Below are 17425 nucleotides of genomic sequence, written 5' to 3'. Positions count from 1 at the left end.
CTACTGGGGAATTCAGGGTGCCCAAATACCAAGGAATACAAATGCCCACATATGGGAAATGAGAAATAAGGAATTCCCAGATGCCTGGGGAATAATGATGGCCAAAGGCCGAGGAATAAGGATGCCCATAAAGAGGGAATAAAGAATTCCCACCTACTTGGGGAATAAAAATGCTGAAATATTGAGGAATAATGATGTCCAAATACTGGGGAACATGGACACCCAAATCCTGGGGAATTCAGGGATACCCAAATCCTGAGGAATAAGGATACCCATATAAAGGAAAAAAATATTCCCAGATACTTGGGGAACAAAACTGCCCAAATTCTGAGGAATAAGGATTTCCACATACTAGGAAATAAGGATGTCCAAATACTGGAGAGCAGGGTTGACCAAATATCAGGGAATAAGAATGGCCAAATATTGGGGAATTCAAGGCTGCTGAAATAACAGGGAATAAGGATGCCCAGATACTGAGGGATAAGAAAACCCATACAGAGGGAAATATGGATTCCCAGATATTTGGGAAATAAGGATCCCCAAATACTTGGTAACAAGGATGTCCAAATTTTGAGGAATAAGTATGTTCAAATACTGAATGATAAGGATGCCCAGATAGAGGAAAACAGAGATGCCCAGCTACTGGAAGATAAAATGCCCAAATACTGAGGAATAAGGATGTTCAAGTTTTGGGGAATAAGGATGCCCAAATACCAGGGAACAAGGATGTCCAAATCCTGAGGAATGAATAAGGATTCCCAGATCTTGAGGAATAAGAATGCCTAAATACCAGGGAATAAGGATGCCCAGATACTGGAAAATAAAATGCCCAAGTACTGAGGAATAAGGATGTCCAAATTTTGGGGAATAAGAATGCCCAAATCCTGAGGAAAAGGATGTCCAAATTTTGGGGAATACGGATGCCCAAATATCAAGGAACAAGAATGTCCAAATCCTGAGGAATAAGGATTCTCAAATTTTGGGGAATAAGGACATCCAGATCCTGAGGAATATGGATGCCCAAATACCAGGGATTAAGGATGCCCAGATACTGGAAAATAAAATACCCAAATACTAAGGAATAAGGATGCCCAAATTTGGGGGAATAAAGATGTACAGATCCTGACGAATAAGGATGTCCAAATTTTGGGGAAATAAGGACATCCAGATCCTGAGAAATAAGAGTGTCCAAATACCAGGGAATATGGATGTCCAGACACTGGAAAAAAAAGATGGCCAAATTTTGGGGAATAAGGATACCCAAATTTTGGGGAATAAGGATGTCCAGATGCTGAGGAATAGGATTCCCAGATCCTGAGGAAGAAGATGTGGGATTCACATTCTCTGAACAGAGAGAGACAATTCTCTTCCTCAGGTTCAGATAATGTGAATCCCACAATAAGGATGTCCAAATTTTGGGGAATTAGGACTCCCAGCTATGGGGAGCAAGGCTGTCATCTCGTCCTGCTGTGACTCAGAAGGGAAGGGGCCAGGCTGTCACATGCTGTGACACCCCAGCAGGGCAGATAAGGGCACACATCCTGTCACATCACCTCCAACCCCAACCCCTGCTCCCCACCAGGGCTCAGCCCTGTCAGGCTGCACTTGAGTGAAAATGAAAATGCCTTAAGGTTTCATGGGGTTTTTTGGGGGTTGGGTTGGGTTTTTAAGGTTTAATAAAATGTTAAACAACACCCAGAGGTCACCAGAAGACTGCTGCAGCACAGGAGTGAAGGAGAGGAGAACATACAGCTTGAGAAATTCCCCAAAATCCATGGATGGACCAGAGTATCTCCAGCACATAGATCACAGAATCCCAGAGTGTTTTGGGTTGGAAGAAACCTTAAAGATCATCCCATTCCAGCCTTGAAGCTCATCCCATTCCAGCCTTCAAGCTCATCCCATTCCAACCCCCAAGCTCGTCCCATTCCAGCCTCCAAGCTCATCCCATTCCAGCCTCCAAGCTCACCCCATTCCAGCCTTCAAGCTCATCCCACTCCAAACCCCAAGCTCATCCCATTCCAGCCTCCAAGCTCATCCCATTCCAGCCTTGAAGCTCATCCCATTCCAGCCTTCAAGCTCACCCCATTCCAGCCTCCAAGCTCACCCCATTCCAGCCTTCAAGCTCATCCCACTCCAAACCCCAAGCTCATCCCATTCCAGCCTCCAAGCTCATCCCATTCCAGCCTTGAAGCTCATCCCATTCCAGCCTTCAAGCTCATCCCATTCCACCCTCCAAGCTCATCCCACTCCAAACCCCAATCTCATCCCATTCCACCCTCCAAGCTCATCCCATTCCACCCTCCAAGCTCATCCCACTCCAAACCCCAAGCTCATCCCATTCCACCCTCCAAGCTCATCCCATTCCAACCCTCAAGCTCATCCCATTCCAGCCTCCAAGTTCATCCCATTCCAGCCTTCAAGCTGATCCCACTCCAACCTTCAAGCTCATCCCATTCCAGCCTCCAAGCTCATCCCATTCCAGCCTCCAAGCTCATCCCACTCCAAACCCTAAGCTCATCCCATTCCAACCTTCAAGCTCACCCCATTCTGACCTTCAAGTTCACCCCATTCCAACCCCCAAGCTCACCCCATTCCAGCCTCCAAGCTCACCCCATTCCAATCCCCTTCCACCATCCCAGGCTGCTCATCCAGCCTGGCACTGAACTTTTCCACAGATTGGGAATCCACAGCTTCTCTGGGCATTCAGTGCCAGGGCCTCACCACCCTCCCAGTCAGGAATTTCTCCCTTATCTGCTCATCCAGCTCTGAACCCCTGACCCTTAATTAAGGGAAGCAGGCAAGAGCTATTATTTCATGTTAATTAACATATCCAGCCATGGGTTTCAGGTTTTTAACATCCTGCTCTTAAGTATTGGCCAGGGTGAAGATAAGGATCTTGATGGGAAGATGGGAAATGAGGATTGAAAGGGAAGATGAAGGGAGAGCTGCAAATGGAGTTGTTTCTCCCAGCATCACATTTCCAAGAGGATTTGGAAAAGGACAAATCCACCTTGGAATGGGTGGAAAAGAGGGGGAAAAAGGGAAAAAGAGAAGGGAAAAAAAAAGAGGATAAAAACAAGAGGGAAAAAAAGAGGGAAAAAAGAGGGAAAAATGAGAAAAAAAAGAGAAAAAAAAAAAGAGAAAAAAGAGAAAAAAAGAAAAAAAGAAAAAAAAAAAGAAAAAAGGAGAAAAAAAAAGAGAAAAAAGAGAAAAAAAGAGGAAAAAAGAGGAAAAAATAGGAAAAAAGAGAAAAAAAAAGAGAAAAAAGAGGAAAAAAAAAGAGGAAAAAATGGTATAAAATGAGGGGGGAAAAGAGAAATAAAAAAGGAAAAAGAGAGGAAAAAAAAGAGGTGAAAAAAGGCCAAAAAAAGGAATTTTCTGCAGCATGCATTCCTGCAAATCACCCCAAATTAAAGCCTGGGAAATAATTTGACTCCATTATCTCAGGGATCTCCTCCATCCTAAATGATTCCATGATTTCCCAATCCCTGCTCATTGGTGTGGGGACACAGCCACCCTGGAGAAACTGGGACAAGACCTTGCCCTGATTTGGTTAAAAGATTTTATTTTAGGGTCACCCTCTATGTGACCACAGAAAATGGGGAGGAAAATGTGAATTTTGCCATGCTGCTGGGCCCAGCCCTCTGCAAATCAATTTTCAGCTCAAATAAACCCTAGATCTCTTTTTCTTTTTGCTAGAGCCTCATCATTTTCCCCATAAAAACCCTCCTGCAGCAAAGCCTTGGGCTGCAGAAATCCTCGTGATGAGGAATCATCCCCCGATGATTTCACCCCCATCAAACCTTTATTAGAATTTTATTTTAAGTAACACTCACAGGGAGCCCAATGACCCTTTCCAGCCTCTGGGAATCACCCAACAAGTGACATCAGCACAGAAACAACCCCGTTAAGCAGCCCCATTAATCTGAGCCCCTCTCCCCTCAGGAATTACCTGAGACTGCTTTAATTAGGTATCCAGCGTGCAAAAGAATTAATTAATTGGTGATAAGCACCTGAACCACATTACTCATAAGGCTCTATTTCAAGCTTCAAATACAGCAAACAGGTCACAGCCCAGCTGAGAGTGTAGACAGAACTCCCAGGGCTCCTGCCTGGTATTTCTCTTCCCATCCTTGTCATGGAAAGAACAAGGCTGGGAATATTTTTTTTTACCTTTTTTTTTTTTTTTTTTTTTTTTTTTTTTTGTATTAATTTTCCTCCCATCCTGGGAAGTGTTGGACAGGGTTTGGAGCAACCTGGGATAGTGGGAATTGTCCCTGTCCATGCATGGCAGGGGGTGGGACTGGGTGATTTCTAGGTCTCCTCCAACCCAAACTATTCAGGGCTTTCAGATTTTCCACAGCTGCTGCCTTCAGAACCACTCCAATAGTGAATGCACCACATGGAGATGGGAGTTCTGGGATAATTTTGGGGGATTTGGTGTGTTTTAGGTGTGGGTTGTGGGGTAAAACACATCAAATCCCCCAAAATTATCGCAGTTATCTTGGGGCTGTGAGGGTTTCACATCCCTGAGAGGAGCAGTAAAGTGAGTAAAGCATCTGCTGAGGGCCACAGCACAATGGGCAGGGGGAGAATCCACGTGGAACAGGGCAGGGTTTAGCAGGTTTTTGAGGGGGGAAAAAAAGAGGAAAAGGAGAGGAAAAATGGGTATAAAAGGAGAGAAAAAAGAGAAATAAAAAGAGGAAAAAGAGAAAAAAAAAGCAGAAAAGGAGGGGAAAAGTGGGGCAAAAAGAAGGAAAATAAAAAATTTTTCCCTGTGCATTCTGTATTTCCACAATCCATAATTTTGAAAAAGAATTTACTGTGGCTCATGCTGGCTCTGACATTTCACAGCTTGGCAAAGCTGAGGCTGTGAGAGGGGTTCCCCAAGCTGAGGGGGATGAGGGCAGGGATGGAGAAAGAGGTGTAGGCAGGGATACAGGGATGTGGGCAGGGATGCAGGTGTGGATCAGGGCAGGGCTGCAGGAACAGATGCAGGCAGGGATGTGGACAAGATCTGGGCATGGATGTGGTCAGGGATGCTGTCTCAGGCTGGAAATGCAGGTGTGTGTTCTATCCCCATCTGTCAGAGCTGGGGCAGCTCTCTGCTGTTCCTGGGGCAGTTGTTTCTTTATCTCTCCCCCAGCCAACCCTCCCTGCAGGAGATCTCTGCTGTCCATGGCCACTGAGTGTCCCTGCAGGGCTGATCCAATCCCAGCATCCCATGGGGAGATGCTCCGCCCAGGGGAGGAGCCAAGCATTCCTGCCTGGGCACAATCTGAGCCTGGCCCAGCACAGCAGCCTTTGCCCCCTGCACTGCCAGAGGAGCAGCTTTCTGCTGCCCTGCATGGCCAGAGGGAGCCCAGGCCCATCTGCAGCAGCCCTGGAGCTGCAGAGGAAAACTCCCCCCTTGTGCAGGATCCCTGCTGCAGCAGAGCCACAGCTGGCACTGCAGGAGGGCTGAGCCCCCATGGCATGGGGCTGGGACACCCCCTGGCACACAGGGGACAGGGCATGGTCTGGCTCTGGATGGGGTTTGTTTTCTTTTTTGTACTATTGCATTTGTATTTTAAATTTCCCTAATGAAGAACTGTTATTCCTATTCTGCAGGAGGGCTGAGCCACCATGGAATGGAACTGCTGCCACCACCCTGACCCACAAGGTGTCAGGTCTATTCTGACTCTGTCAGTGGGGTTTCTTTTTATTTGTACTATTGCATTTGCATTTTTAATTTTCCCAATAAAGAACTGCTATTCCTACTCCCATATCTTTGCCTGAGAGCCCCTTAATTTCAAAATTATAATAATTCACAGGGAGGGGTTTTACATTTTCCATTTCAGGGGAGGCTCCTGCCTCCCTTAGCACACACCTGGCTTTCCAAACCAAAACTGATGCACACGGGGACATGTGTGGGGATCTGGGCAGGGCTGGAGCCCTGGCAGAGCTCAAACCAGGTTATTCGGGCGGGCTGGCAGAAGTAGGTTGTTGGTGCTGCTGCTCTGACCCATATTATCCCAATTAAATTTAACTCCCTGCCCCTGTGTCCCCTGTGCCCTGCTGCATTCCAGGCTACAGCTGGCCCTGTTTTTGGAGGCAGGGTGTACACCTGGGTCCTGCCCAGCAACGAGGAGAGGAGGGCACGGCCAGCGTGGCAGAACTGGGGCAGCATTTCTGATCCAGGCTTTCCACAGCACCCACAGCTGCTCCAGCAGTGGCTGTATCACAGGATGGGAATTCTGGGATAATTTGGGGGGTTTTGGTGTGTTTTAGGTGTGGGTTGTGGGGTAAAACACACCAAATCCCCCCCAAATTATCACAGTTATCTTGGGGCTGTGATAATTTCAGGTCTCACATCCCTGAGCGAGCAGTGAATGAGTAAAGCATCTGCTTGAGGGCCACAGCACAACGGGCAGGTGGAAAATCCACATGGAACAGGGTTTAGCAGGATTCTGAGGGGGGAAAAAGAAAAAAAAAATGGTATAAAAGGAAGGAGGAAAAAAGAGAAATAAAAAGAGGAAAAAAGGGTATAAAAGGAAGGGGGGAAAAAGAGAAATAAAAAGAGAGGGGGAAAAGGGTATAGATAAAAGGGGGGAAAAGGAGAAATAAAAAAGGAAAAAGAGAGGAAAAAAAGGGTATAAATGGAAGGGGAAAAAGAGAAATAAAAAGAGGGAAAAGAGAGAAAAAAGGGTATAAATGGAAGGGGGAAAAGAGAAATAAAAAGAGGGAAAAGAGAGAAAAAAGGTATAAATGGAACGGGGGAAAAAGAGAAATAAAAGAAGAAAAAGAGAGGAAAAAAGGGTATGAAAGGAAGTGGGGGAAGAGAGAAATAAAAAGAGGAAAAAAAGGTATAAAAGGAAGGGGGAAAGAGAAATAAAAAGAGGAAAAATAGAGGAAAAAAGTGTATGAATGGAAGAGGGGAGAAAGAGAAATAAATAGAGGAAAGATAGAGGAAAAAAAGGTATGAAAGGAAGGAGGAAAAAGAGAAATAAAAAGAGGAAAAAAGGTTATAAAAGGAAGGGGGAAAGGAGAAATGAAAAAGAGAGGAAAAAAAGGTTAGAAATGGAAGGGGGAAAAACGAGAAATAAAAAGAGGGAAAAGGTATAAATGGAAGGGGAGGAAAACAGAAATAAAAAGAGGGAAAAGAAAGGGGAAAAAGGTATAAATGGAAGGGAGGGAAAGAGAAATAAAAAGAGAGAAAAAGGTATAAAAGGAAGGGGAAAAAAGAGAAATAAAAAGAGGAAAAAGAGAGAAAAAAAAGGGTATAAATGGAAGTGGGGGGAAGAGAAAGAAAAATAAAAAGGTATAAAAGGAAGGGGGAAAAGAGAAATAGAAAGAGGGGGAAAGAGAGGAAACAAAGGTTATAAAGGAAAGGGGGAAAAAAGAGAAATAAAAAGAGGGAAAAGAGAGGAAAAAAAGGTACAAATGGAAGGGGGGAAAGAGAAATAAAAAGAGGAAAAAAGAGAGAGGAAAAAAGGGCATGAAAGGAAGGGGAAAAAAGCAAAATAAAAAGAGGAAAAAGGGGTAGAAAAGGAGAAATAAAAAGAGAGAAAAAAAGGAGGAAAAAAAAAGGGGGCATGTGCTTAGCATCTTTCCTTTGCTCCAGGCCTGACCCACCTACATTTTCCCTGACCACGCTGCTCCTGCAAACAGCAAAATTGGCTTTTCCCTGCCAGCTGCTCCCTCAGAGCCTTTCCCACCCCGTTCCCTGGCCTGTCTCCATCCTCAGTCTCCCTCATCCCTTACTGACCTCCACAGAGAGCTCAACCCCCAAAACCAGCCCATTTCTCCCCAAAACCCTGGCAGAGATCCCTTCCTGCTGAGTCCAGGGCGCTGCTTTCCCAGCTGTGGGTGACACGAGCTCAGCACACAGCGCTGCCTTTACACTCACACAGCAAAAAAAGAATGAAAGGTGCAAAATTCCAAGCCTGAGGAACGCTGGAAAGCCTGGATGAAGCAGCCCAGGAGAGCTGGATCCCCTCCCTCCCCATGCAGGGATCCCTCAGGTGCTTCAATTATCCCAGTCCCAGAGCTTTGATCCTTCTGGAATAACTGCCTTGGCACCACGGGTTTTGTCTTAAATATTCTATACGTGCTTTTTTAATATAACTTATATAAATTTATATGATTTATATAATAATATCTTTATATAATTCACAAGTTTGAGCTTACTAGTTTAACATTAATTTCTCTTTTTCTATAGTTTGCATGTTTTCCCCATCAACTACTGCATACCCTGTATTTTCTCCTTTTGCAAGGAGTTGTATCTCTGTTAGCTAACATCATTCCCAAAGGCCTATTTTGGGGTGTCTTCTGCTAGTATGACTTTATTTTATTTTATTTTATTTTATTTTATTTTATTTTATTCCTGTATCCAACTTTCTGGTTTTCTGTCCCATTTTTCAAGATTTTTATCTTCATATTATCTTATCTTTTTATTCATCCCCTCTCTCTGTTTTTCACTTTTCTCTAACAACCTAAACACCGCTTTTCTTTCTACTATACACACACAAAAAAATAAAAAACCTTTTCTCCACACTACTTTTCAATACAATACACCTCCCTCCAAGGAGATATAGTGAAGCTTAAAATGCACAATCTACATTATGCACAATATACATTATTATACATTACACAATATACACAATCTACATTACATATACTTTCATTTGTCTATATTCACTCACTTTTATTTCTCATTCCCCAGGGTTAAACACCTTTCCCTGCCTACCTGCTACTGGGAAATCTCTGTTTCACTATTTTCTGTATTTTTCCTGAGCTGCTCGTTGGGGGAATCTCAGTTCCAGGCAGGATGTGGATTCCAAACCAGCCCAACTTTTCCATCATTTAATAGAAACACTCACACAGGGCTTAGATTTTCAAGCTTAAAAAAATAATAATAATTTCCTCCCTTATTTGCTGCTTATACCTCTCCTTAAGCCTGGCTGGCTGCATTAAAATAATCTTTTTATTCCCTTTATTCCCTGCTTTTATTCACAGTGTGGAGGGAGGAAGGAGGAGGGAGAGTTTCCCCCAGCTCTGGCATTAAGTGGGGAGTGAGGGAAGCACCAGAGGTGGATGCAAATCCCTGAGCAAGGATGTGAGGCTGAGCAATTCTATTAAATCAACTGATAAATAATGCAAGGGATTTTGATGGGGCCGGCCCTGCCAGCACCACACAAACACCACCAGGTCTCCAGCATGTTCAAAATCCAAGGGATGCAGCAAGAACTGACCCCAAAGCCTTTCCCAGCACGTAAAGATGAAAAAGAGGGTCACTCTGGAGCTCTGTCCCCACCAGGTCTTTGCCCTTTCCCAAGGTTCTGCACAAAGCCAGGGAATCCACCATGGAAGGCCTGGCCAATGTTCAGCCTTTCCCCAGGTGGGGAAGCTCTGCCTGGGCCCTTCCCAGCAGCAGCCTCAGGCCTGGGGGTTCATTAGAAGTTGGAAGAGGTTCAGGCAGGTTGTGATGGTTCCCAAAGTGCTGCAGAACCAGAGAGGGGCAGGAAATCCCTGAGGAGGAGCCTGGAGCATGGAGAAAACCCAGCCATGTTCCTGCAGGACACCCTGGGCCTACGTGGACTCACAGCCACGGAGACAGCTCTGACCTGCCCTGAGTGATGGGTGGGAGCAGAGATTCCCAATTCCCAATCTCCCATCCATCCCTGCCCTCTGTGTCCTGTCCCTCCATCCCTTGTCCCCAGTCCCTCTGCAGCTCTCCTGGAGCCCCTTCAGGCCCTGCCAGGGGCTCTGAGCTCTCCCTGGAGCCTTCTCCTCTCCAGGGGAACATTCCCAGCCCTCAGAGCACCTCCATGGCTCCTCTGGGCTCCTGGGCACTGGGAATTGTTCCACTCTCAGGAGGCTCAGACCAAGCCCTGCCTGTTTCTCCCAAGGTTTCTGTGCAGAAGTCCTTGGGCTGCAGACATGACAGTGACAAATGGCACAGGCACAGACACTGGCACTGCCCTGGTGTCCCCCTGGGGACAGTGGCATTGTGGAGACATTTCCCTGGCACCCCTGACTCTCAACACCTTCTTTATCCTCCTTCCCTGCTCCAGAGCAAAACCAGAGAGGAATCTGATCAGTGCTGAGCATCTCCCATCAGCTGGCAGCTGCTGCTTTCTTACCCAAAATACCCAAAAACGACCCCAAAGCACAGCTCCTCCAAACCCACAGCTCCTGCACAGGAACCCACAGCTCCAGGGAGGATTTTAAACCTGAAGGATCCTCTCAGCATCCTTTCAGCACTGTCCTCAAGGGATCAGAGCACAGACTGTGCCTGTTGGACACCTGGCAATGCTCCCTGTGCCATCCCAAGGGATGCTCCAACAGGTTCAATATTCCTGAACCTCATCCAGCTCCTGGTTTGTCCTCTGGGACACAGCCCAGATGGGAGAACACAGCTCCTCCTCACCCCTGCAGGCTCTGGGGGCTGCACAGGACACTCTGCCTGTCCCCAAGGTGCCACCACCACCGTGGTGGCTCTTCCTTGGCTCAGCACCACGTGTTCTCCTTGGGAAAAGGAACCAGGAAAAAGAAATCATTGAAAGAGAATTGGCAAAAGTCGCAGAGGAATTTCAATCCCCACCCCTGGAGGGACAGAAAAGCCCTGTGGGGTGGTGGCACTCGGGGACGTGGGTGGGAATGGCTGCGCTTGGAGATTTGAGAGGGATTTTCCAATTCCACGATTTCCTGGCACGAGAAACACGACAGCACCCGAACGTTAATGACCATAATGACCTTAATGACCGTAATTAGCACATGAACCCACCATGAATTAGCAGTGCCACTCTTCTCCTGCAGGTGCCAGCCCTGGGGACATCAGGGCTCTTCCTGCCCAGGCAGGGGCAGGAGGAGAGGGAAGAGAGGGATCCTCAGTGTGAAAAATGTGTATTTGATGATTGGCTTTTCGCAAATATTCAAATGAATATTGTATGTGTTGTGTTAGAAAGTGATGCTGTGTTAATTCTCTTAAGTAGTGTGTTAAACATAGGTTTAGGTTATAACAAAATGTTAAAACAGAAACTGTGCTATGTAAGATACTTTTTTTAAAGAAAGGACTTGCAGCCACAGGAGATAGCAGCCACAGGACACCTGAATCTTTCAGAGAAAGAGAATTTATTGCTCCATTCTCAGGAGAAATGAACTTCTTCCTGCATGGAAGGCGCTGTCAAGAGTCAGAGGAAGAAGCTGACACTGCCCAGCCAGAATCCTGGGTTTGAATGGAATTTATGCATCATGGATGAGCTGTATGAATATGCAACAGGTTGCTGCTTTTAAGGGTTAATCCTCTGCTAATGTGTGTCCTTCTTTGGGCTTGTTTTGCCCAGAAAAGGTACCCAGACTGTCTGTAACCCTTTGTATTTATTGTCTCATATTGTCCTAATCCAAATTGTCCAAATCATTATCACTCTAATTATATTACTATTTTTATCACCATTTTATTACTATTAAACTTTTAAAATTTTAAAAACAAGTGATTGGCGTTTTTCACACTCAGCACGGATTTACTCCGGGAAGGTGCCAGAATCAGAGGGTGGTGACACAGGACACCAACGATGTCCCCAGGGCACCGATGATGCCCCCGTGGTCCCCTCTGCTGCAGGGATGGGCATGGTAGCAGGAAACATCCAGGTTTTGGGGCTGGGTTTGTCCCCCTGGCCCCTCAGAAGAGCAGCCCTGTGACCCCAGGAACACCGAGGGATTTGCAGTGGGAATATCCCGTGCTCTGCCAAGGATTTTTCTCCTTTTGGGGGATTTTATATGAGCACAAATCCCTGAGGAGCTCCAAGGCAGCTCCTCCCCACCCAGATCCCTCTTGCAGCGCCCATCCAGGACCTTTCCAGCTGTTCCTAGGGAGCATTAAGGGATGGACAGAGACAGCTTTCCTTCCCAAAGCCCTCGGGAGAGCAGAGAGGAAGATAAACCTGTTAAACTGAGCCAGCAGCTCAGCCAAAGGAGCTTATTTATCCAGCAGCACCCCTGGAATAACCAACCTGCAGCCCAGGAACCTGCAGGAGAGCAGCAGAGAGCTCCAACCACCATAGCTTCCCTTGGATAAACTAATTAAGCCGGGCTCTAACGAGGATGATGATGACAGACAAGAGGGGAAGGAAAGTGCTGAGTGAAAAGCCAGGGAAGGACGAGATAAGGTGAAAACTAATTGTGTTTGGGAGGATAAGCAGGTCCTGGTGCAGCTGCTGCTTCCCAGGAATCATCCAGGCTGCCTCAGCTGCAAGGTGCTGATTTTTCAAGGCTTGGCCCAATGTCATTTCTGAAGGGATTTATTTTTTATTCCCACTGATCCTGGTGCTTGGAGTCCATCATTCCCACGTGAAATGCAGGGCATGGGGGATTTTAGACTCCAGCCTCAGCATGGCTGCATCTGGGCCCATCCCAGATGGTCTCTTAGATCCCTTCCAACCCAAGCTACCTGTGATTCCCTGATCTGTGATTCTCTGATCTGTCATTCCCTGATCCTGTGATTCCATGATTTCCTGACCTGTCATTTCCTGATCTGTGATTCCCTCATTTGTGATTCCCTGATCCCCTTATCCCGTGATTCCCTGATCCTGTGATTCCCTGATCCTGTAATTTCTCGAACTGTCATTTCTTGATCTGTGATTCCCTGACCTCTCATTCCCTGCTCCTGTCATTCATTTCCTGCTCTTGTCATTCCCTGATCTGATTCCCTGATCCTATGATTTCCTAATCTGTGATTCCTTGCTCCTGTCATTCCCTGATTCCGTGGTCATGTCATTGCCTGACCCTGTGATTCCTTGATCTGTGATCCTGTGATTCCCTGATCCTGTCATTCAAGACCTGTTATCCCCTGATCCTGTGATTTCTTGATCTGTCATTTCCTGATCTGTGATTCCCTGATCCTGTAATTCTCTGATCCTGTCATTCCATGATTCCCTGATCCTGTCCTTCCCTGATTTGAGATTCCCTGACCTCTCATTACCTGCTCCTGTCATTCATTTCCTGCTCCTGTCGTTCCCTGATCTGATTCCCTGATCTGTGATTCCTTGCTCCTGTCATTCCCTGATTCCTTGCTCATGTCATTGCCTGACCCTGTGATTCCCTGATCTGTGATTCCCTAATTTGTGATTCCCTGATCCTGTGATTCCATGATTCCCTGATCCTCTGATTTCCTAACATTCCCTGATCTGATTCCCTGCTCCTGTCATTCTCTGATTCCTTGCTCCTGTCATTGCCTGATCCTGTGATTCCCTGATCTATGATCCTGTGATTCCCTGATTCCCTGATCCTGTCATTCAAGACCTGTGATTCCTTGGTCCTGTCATTTCTTGATCTGTGATTCCCTGATCCTGTGATTCTCTGATTCCCTAATTTGTGATTCCTTGCTCCTGACATTCCCTGCTCCTGCATCATTCCCTGATCTGTGATTCCCTGCTCCTGTCATTCCCCGATTCCCTGATCTGTCATTCCCTGCTCCCTCCATTCCCTGATTTCCTGATCCTGTCATTCATTCCCTGCTCCTGCCATTCCCTGCTCCTGTCATTATGTGATTTCCTTATCTGTGATTCCCTGCTCCTGCCATTCCCAGCTCCTGCCATTCCCTGCTGCCCCCAGCCTCCTCGATTCCCTTGCACCTCCCTAATCAAAGGCATCATTAATTAATTAATCAACCACTGGCCTGATCCAACACTCACACTCCACCAGCACCATCCCAGCCCCACCCTGGATGGGGTTTGGAGCAATCCTGGCTTCTCCATGGAGCCAAATCCAGCTGGATCCTGCCCAGCTCAGAGCTGCCCTGTCCCTGCAGCCACCCTGAGCATCCCCACCAGGACACCCCTGGCCATTCCCTCAGAGAATTTGGGTGGACAAAACCCCTCCTGTGCTCCAAAGGGAGTGGATGTGAGGGGTTTGCACCACGCACGAGGCACCCAGAGGGAAAAATGCACATGGAAAGCTGAGCAGGGAATAAAACAGTGCGAGGACAAGCAAAAAAATCCCTGGCTCAGTGGAGCAGGATGCAGCCACATCCTTTTCCGTGGAATGGGGTTTCATCCCTGCTCCCCACGAAGATGCTGAGCCCAGAGAGGGGAACAGCAAGAGAAGAGCCTGAAAAGCAAGAAAAGCTGAAAATCCAGCTCGTTCCTCCCTCTTCCATGCTGGCTGTGAGCACACACGGACACATCCCGCTTTCCCCATCCCACTTTCTCCTCTCCAGGTGAGCACCCCCGGCTCTCCCAGCCTGGCTCCAGCCCTCAGAGCACCTCCATGGCTCCTCTGGGCTCCTGGGCACTGGGAATTGTTCCAGTCTCAGGAGGCTCAGACCAACCCCTGCCTGTTTCTCCCAAGGTTTCTGTGCAGAAGCCCTTGGGCTGCAGACATGACACTGACAAATGGCACAGGCACAGACACTGGCACTGCCCTGGTGTCCCCCTGGGGACAGTGGCATTGTGGAGACATCTCCCTGGCACCCCTGACTCTCAACACCTTCTTTATCCTCCTTCCCTGCTCCAGAGCAAAACCAGAGAGGAATCTGATCAGAGCTGGGCATCTCCCATCAGCTGGCAGCTGCTGCTTTCTTACCCAAAATACCCAAAAACGACCCCAAAGCACAGCTCCTCCAAACCCACAGCTCCTGCACAGGAACCCACAGCTCCAGGGAGGATTTTAAGCCAACTGAAGCCTGAGGAATCCTTTTCCCATCCCGCTTTCCCCATCCCGCTCCGGGCACAGCAGGGAGATCCCTGGCAAAGCCACGCTGAGGATTGATGCCACTCGAGCCTGAAATGCTGTTTTTCCAGGGTAAATGCCTAAATCCCAGCCCCAAACGGGGCGATCCAGGGGGAGGGAGGGTGCAGGATGTGCCCTCCTGGAGCATCCCAATGGGATGGGCGGGATGGAGCAGGACAGCCGCCCCCGGCAGCGATTTTTGGGGACACGAGGGCTCCGTGGGGCTCCAGCACCGTCTCTCCAGCCCTAATTACTATGGAAACAGCCGGCGCCTGCCTGTCCTCCTTCGGTGACTCACCGGGATTCAGGAGCCCCTGGAATTCCAGCGGGAGCATCCGCGGGGCTGCCGGGCGGGATTGGCACTGCCCACCCCGGGAAAATCGCGTTTATATTGCATTTTCCACTTGGCATGGGGTGGCAAAGCAGCAGGTGGGGTTGGGGATTAATACCAGTAATAACAGTAATAATATTAATAATAACAATACCACACAATATAAATATAAATATAAACCTATAAATATAAATATAAATATAAATATGAATATGAATATGCTTCTTGACCAGCTCGCAGCCATCAATCCATGGGATTCCCTTCAGGATTGCCTGCTCCTAGTCTTGAGAACCCCCATGCCATGAAGCAGCCTCAGTTATCACCTCCCCCAGATGCAAAATGTGCCCCACCACGGAGAAAAAACCCCACGAGATCCTTCAGGGTGGTGCATTATCCACTGGGAGCAAAGCTGGCAGCTCCCAGGGAGGCTGGGAGAGGGGATGGGCACGTGTGGAGAGACCACAGGTCCTCCCAAGGTGGGAATATCCCATTTTTGGGGGCAAGGCTGCCTCCAGGCGTGATCCAGGTGATAACGCATCCAGGTGAGCAGCCAGCAGCACATTGCATCAAGCATCACCCCTCCCTCCTCCTCCTCCAAGGCTGGAAATGCCTAAAAAAGCCCCAAAATTGGTGCCAAGGAGCCGCTGGGGCCATGCCCGGCCTTGTAGGGCCAGCGCAGAAGGTGGGGTGGGATAGGGATCAGCCCATCCCTGAATCCCACAAAACAGGGTGGGAAAAGCCCCTTCAGAACCCTCCAAACCCCCTCCCAGAGAAAGGCTTGGCCCCAGGGCTTTCCTGGCAATAATTAATTGAGTCATATTTCAACGCAGCCAGCGGCCATATGGTTGGAAAGAGGATTAAAAAATCTGCATGCTCCAGTTGCATCCAGGGAAATCCAGTTATGAGGAAAAATCCTCCGTGCCTGGCTGCAGCCTGCTGCCAACCCATCCACACGGCCCCAGCCCCTTCTCCAGGACAGAGGGGCTGGGGATGATGGATTGGGAGCGATTTGGGGGAAATGGGGAAAGAAATGAGAGCAGCAGGAAATGGGGAAAGAAATAAGAGCAGCAGAGGCAGATCACTGCTGCCCCCAGCCCCTGCCCTTTGGGCACCGCGCTCTAAGTTCGTTAGCAGCTCATTAGCGATTGATTAATGAGGGGGTATGGCTGTGCCTCAGGACTGGCCTTAAATCATTTAATAAATATAAATCATTTCCCACCAAGGAGGCGAGAACCGTGGGGTCTCTGACAGGGGTGGGAAGGGTCCTTAAAGCCCATCCCATCCCACTCCCTGCCATCCACACCTTCCCCAAGCCCTGTCCAGCCTGGCCTGGAACAATTCCAGGGATTTGGGGCAGCCCCAGCTGCTCTGGGCACCCTGTGCCAGGGCCTGCCCACCCTCACAGCCAGGAATTTCCTCCCAGTTTCTATTCCAGAATTTCCCCCTAATTTCTATTCCAAATCCTACCTGTGTCGGTTTTTTGCTGGATCCCCCCCTCCCAGCCCTGGACCGGTTTTCCTCGAGAGATTTTCCCGGGAATCCTTCACCCAAAGCACAGCTGGGAAAACACGGATTGGGATATAAAGGAGAGGGACACGGCTGTGGGGATGGACCTGCACGGACATCGCCCCCAAACCCCCCCAAGCCAGGCTGGGGCTGATCCCAGCACATGCTGCTGCAGGGATTTGGGATCGGGAAAATCTCCCCGTTCCTTCCTTCCTTCCTTCCTTCCCGTGATTACAAAAAAAAAAAAAAAAAAAAAAAAAAGAAAAAAATCAGGGAAGAAAGAACACTACGTCTCATTCATCCGCGGAGAAAGCCTCGCCTGTGATGGCAAATCAGCTGATTAAGGAGGATCAAACCCTTTAAATCCAACCTTTGTTGGGAGCCCGAGCTCGCTGCACAAAGCACCTTCGGGTGGCACCCCGGGGGTGTCCCTGGGCGCGGGGAATGCGAGATTTGGGGGAATTCTGCAGGTTTGGGAGCGGCTCGGTCCCCACGGGGGTCAGGGACAGCGGGGGTGGGGACAGCCCTGCCCGGCCCCACCTGCGCCAGCGCTCCCAGTGATCCCAGTGCTCCCAGTGCTCACTCCCAGTGCTCCCAGTGTTCCCAGTGCCAGTGCTCCCAGCGCTCCCAGTGATTCCAGTGCTCCCAGGGCTCACTCCCAGTGCTCCCAGCGCTCCCAGTGCCAGTGCTCCCAGTGCTCATTCCCAGTGCTCCCAGTGCCAGTGCTCCCCAAGCTCCCAGTGACAGCCCTGCCAGCGCTCCCAGTGCTCCCAGTGCCAGTGTTCCCAGTGCTCTCAGTGTTCCCAGTGTTCCCAGTGCTCCCAGTAACAGCCTTCCCAGCGCACCCAGCGCTCCCAGTACTCACGCCCAGTGCTC

General features: G+C 48.6%; 1 protein-coding gene across 1 annotated transcript in view; it reads right to left on the bottom strand.

Moving 5' to 3' along the window:
• The window catches only part of GNG2 (G protein subunit gamma 2), a 30218-nt gene that overhangs the window by 12633 nt on the left and 160 nt on the right, over positions 1–17425 (bottom strand). The window lies entirely within an intron of this gene.

Source organism: Melospiza melodia, chromosome 6, assembly GCF_035770615.1.
Source record: "Melospiza melodia melodia isolate bMelMel2 chromosome 6, bMelMel2.pri, whole genome shotgun sequence".
NCBI lineage: Eukaryota > Metazoa > Chordata > Aves > Passeriformes > Passerellidae > Melospiza > Melospiza melodia.
The sequence above is the reverse complement of the archived record's forward strand: the minus strand, read 5'-3'. Positions and strand labels throughout refer to the sequence as shown.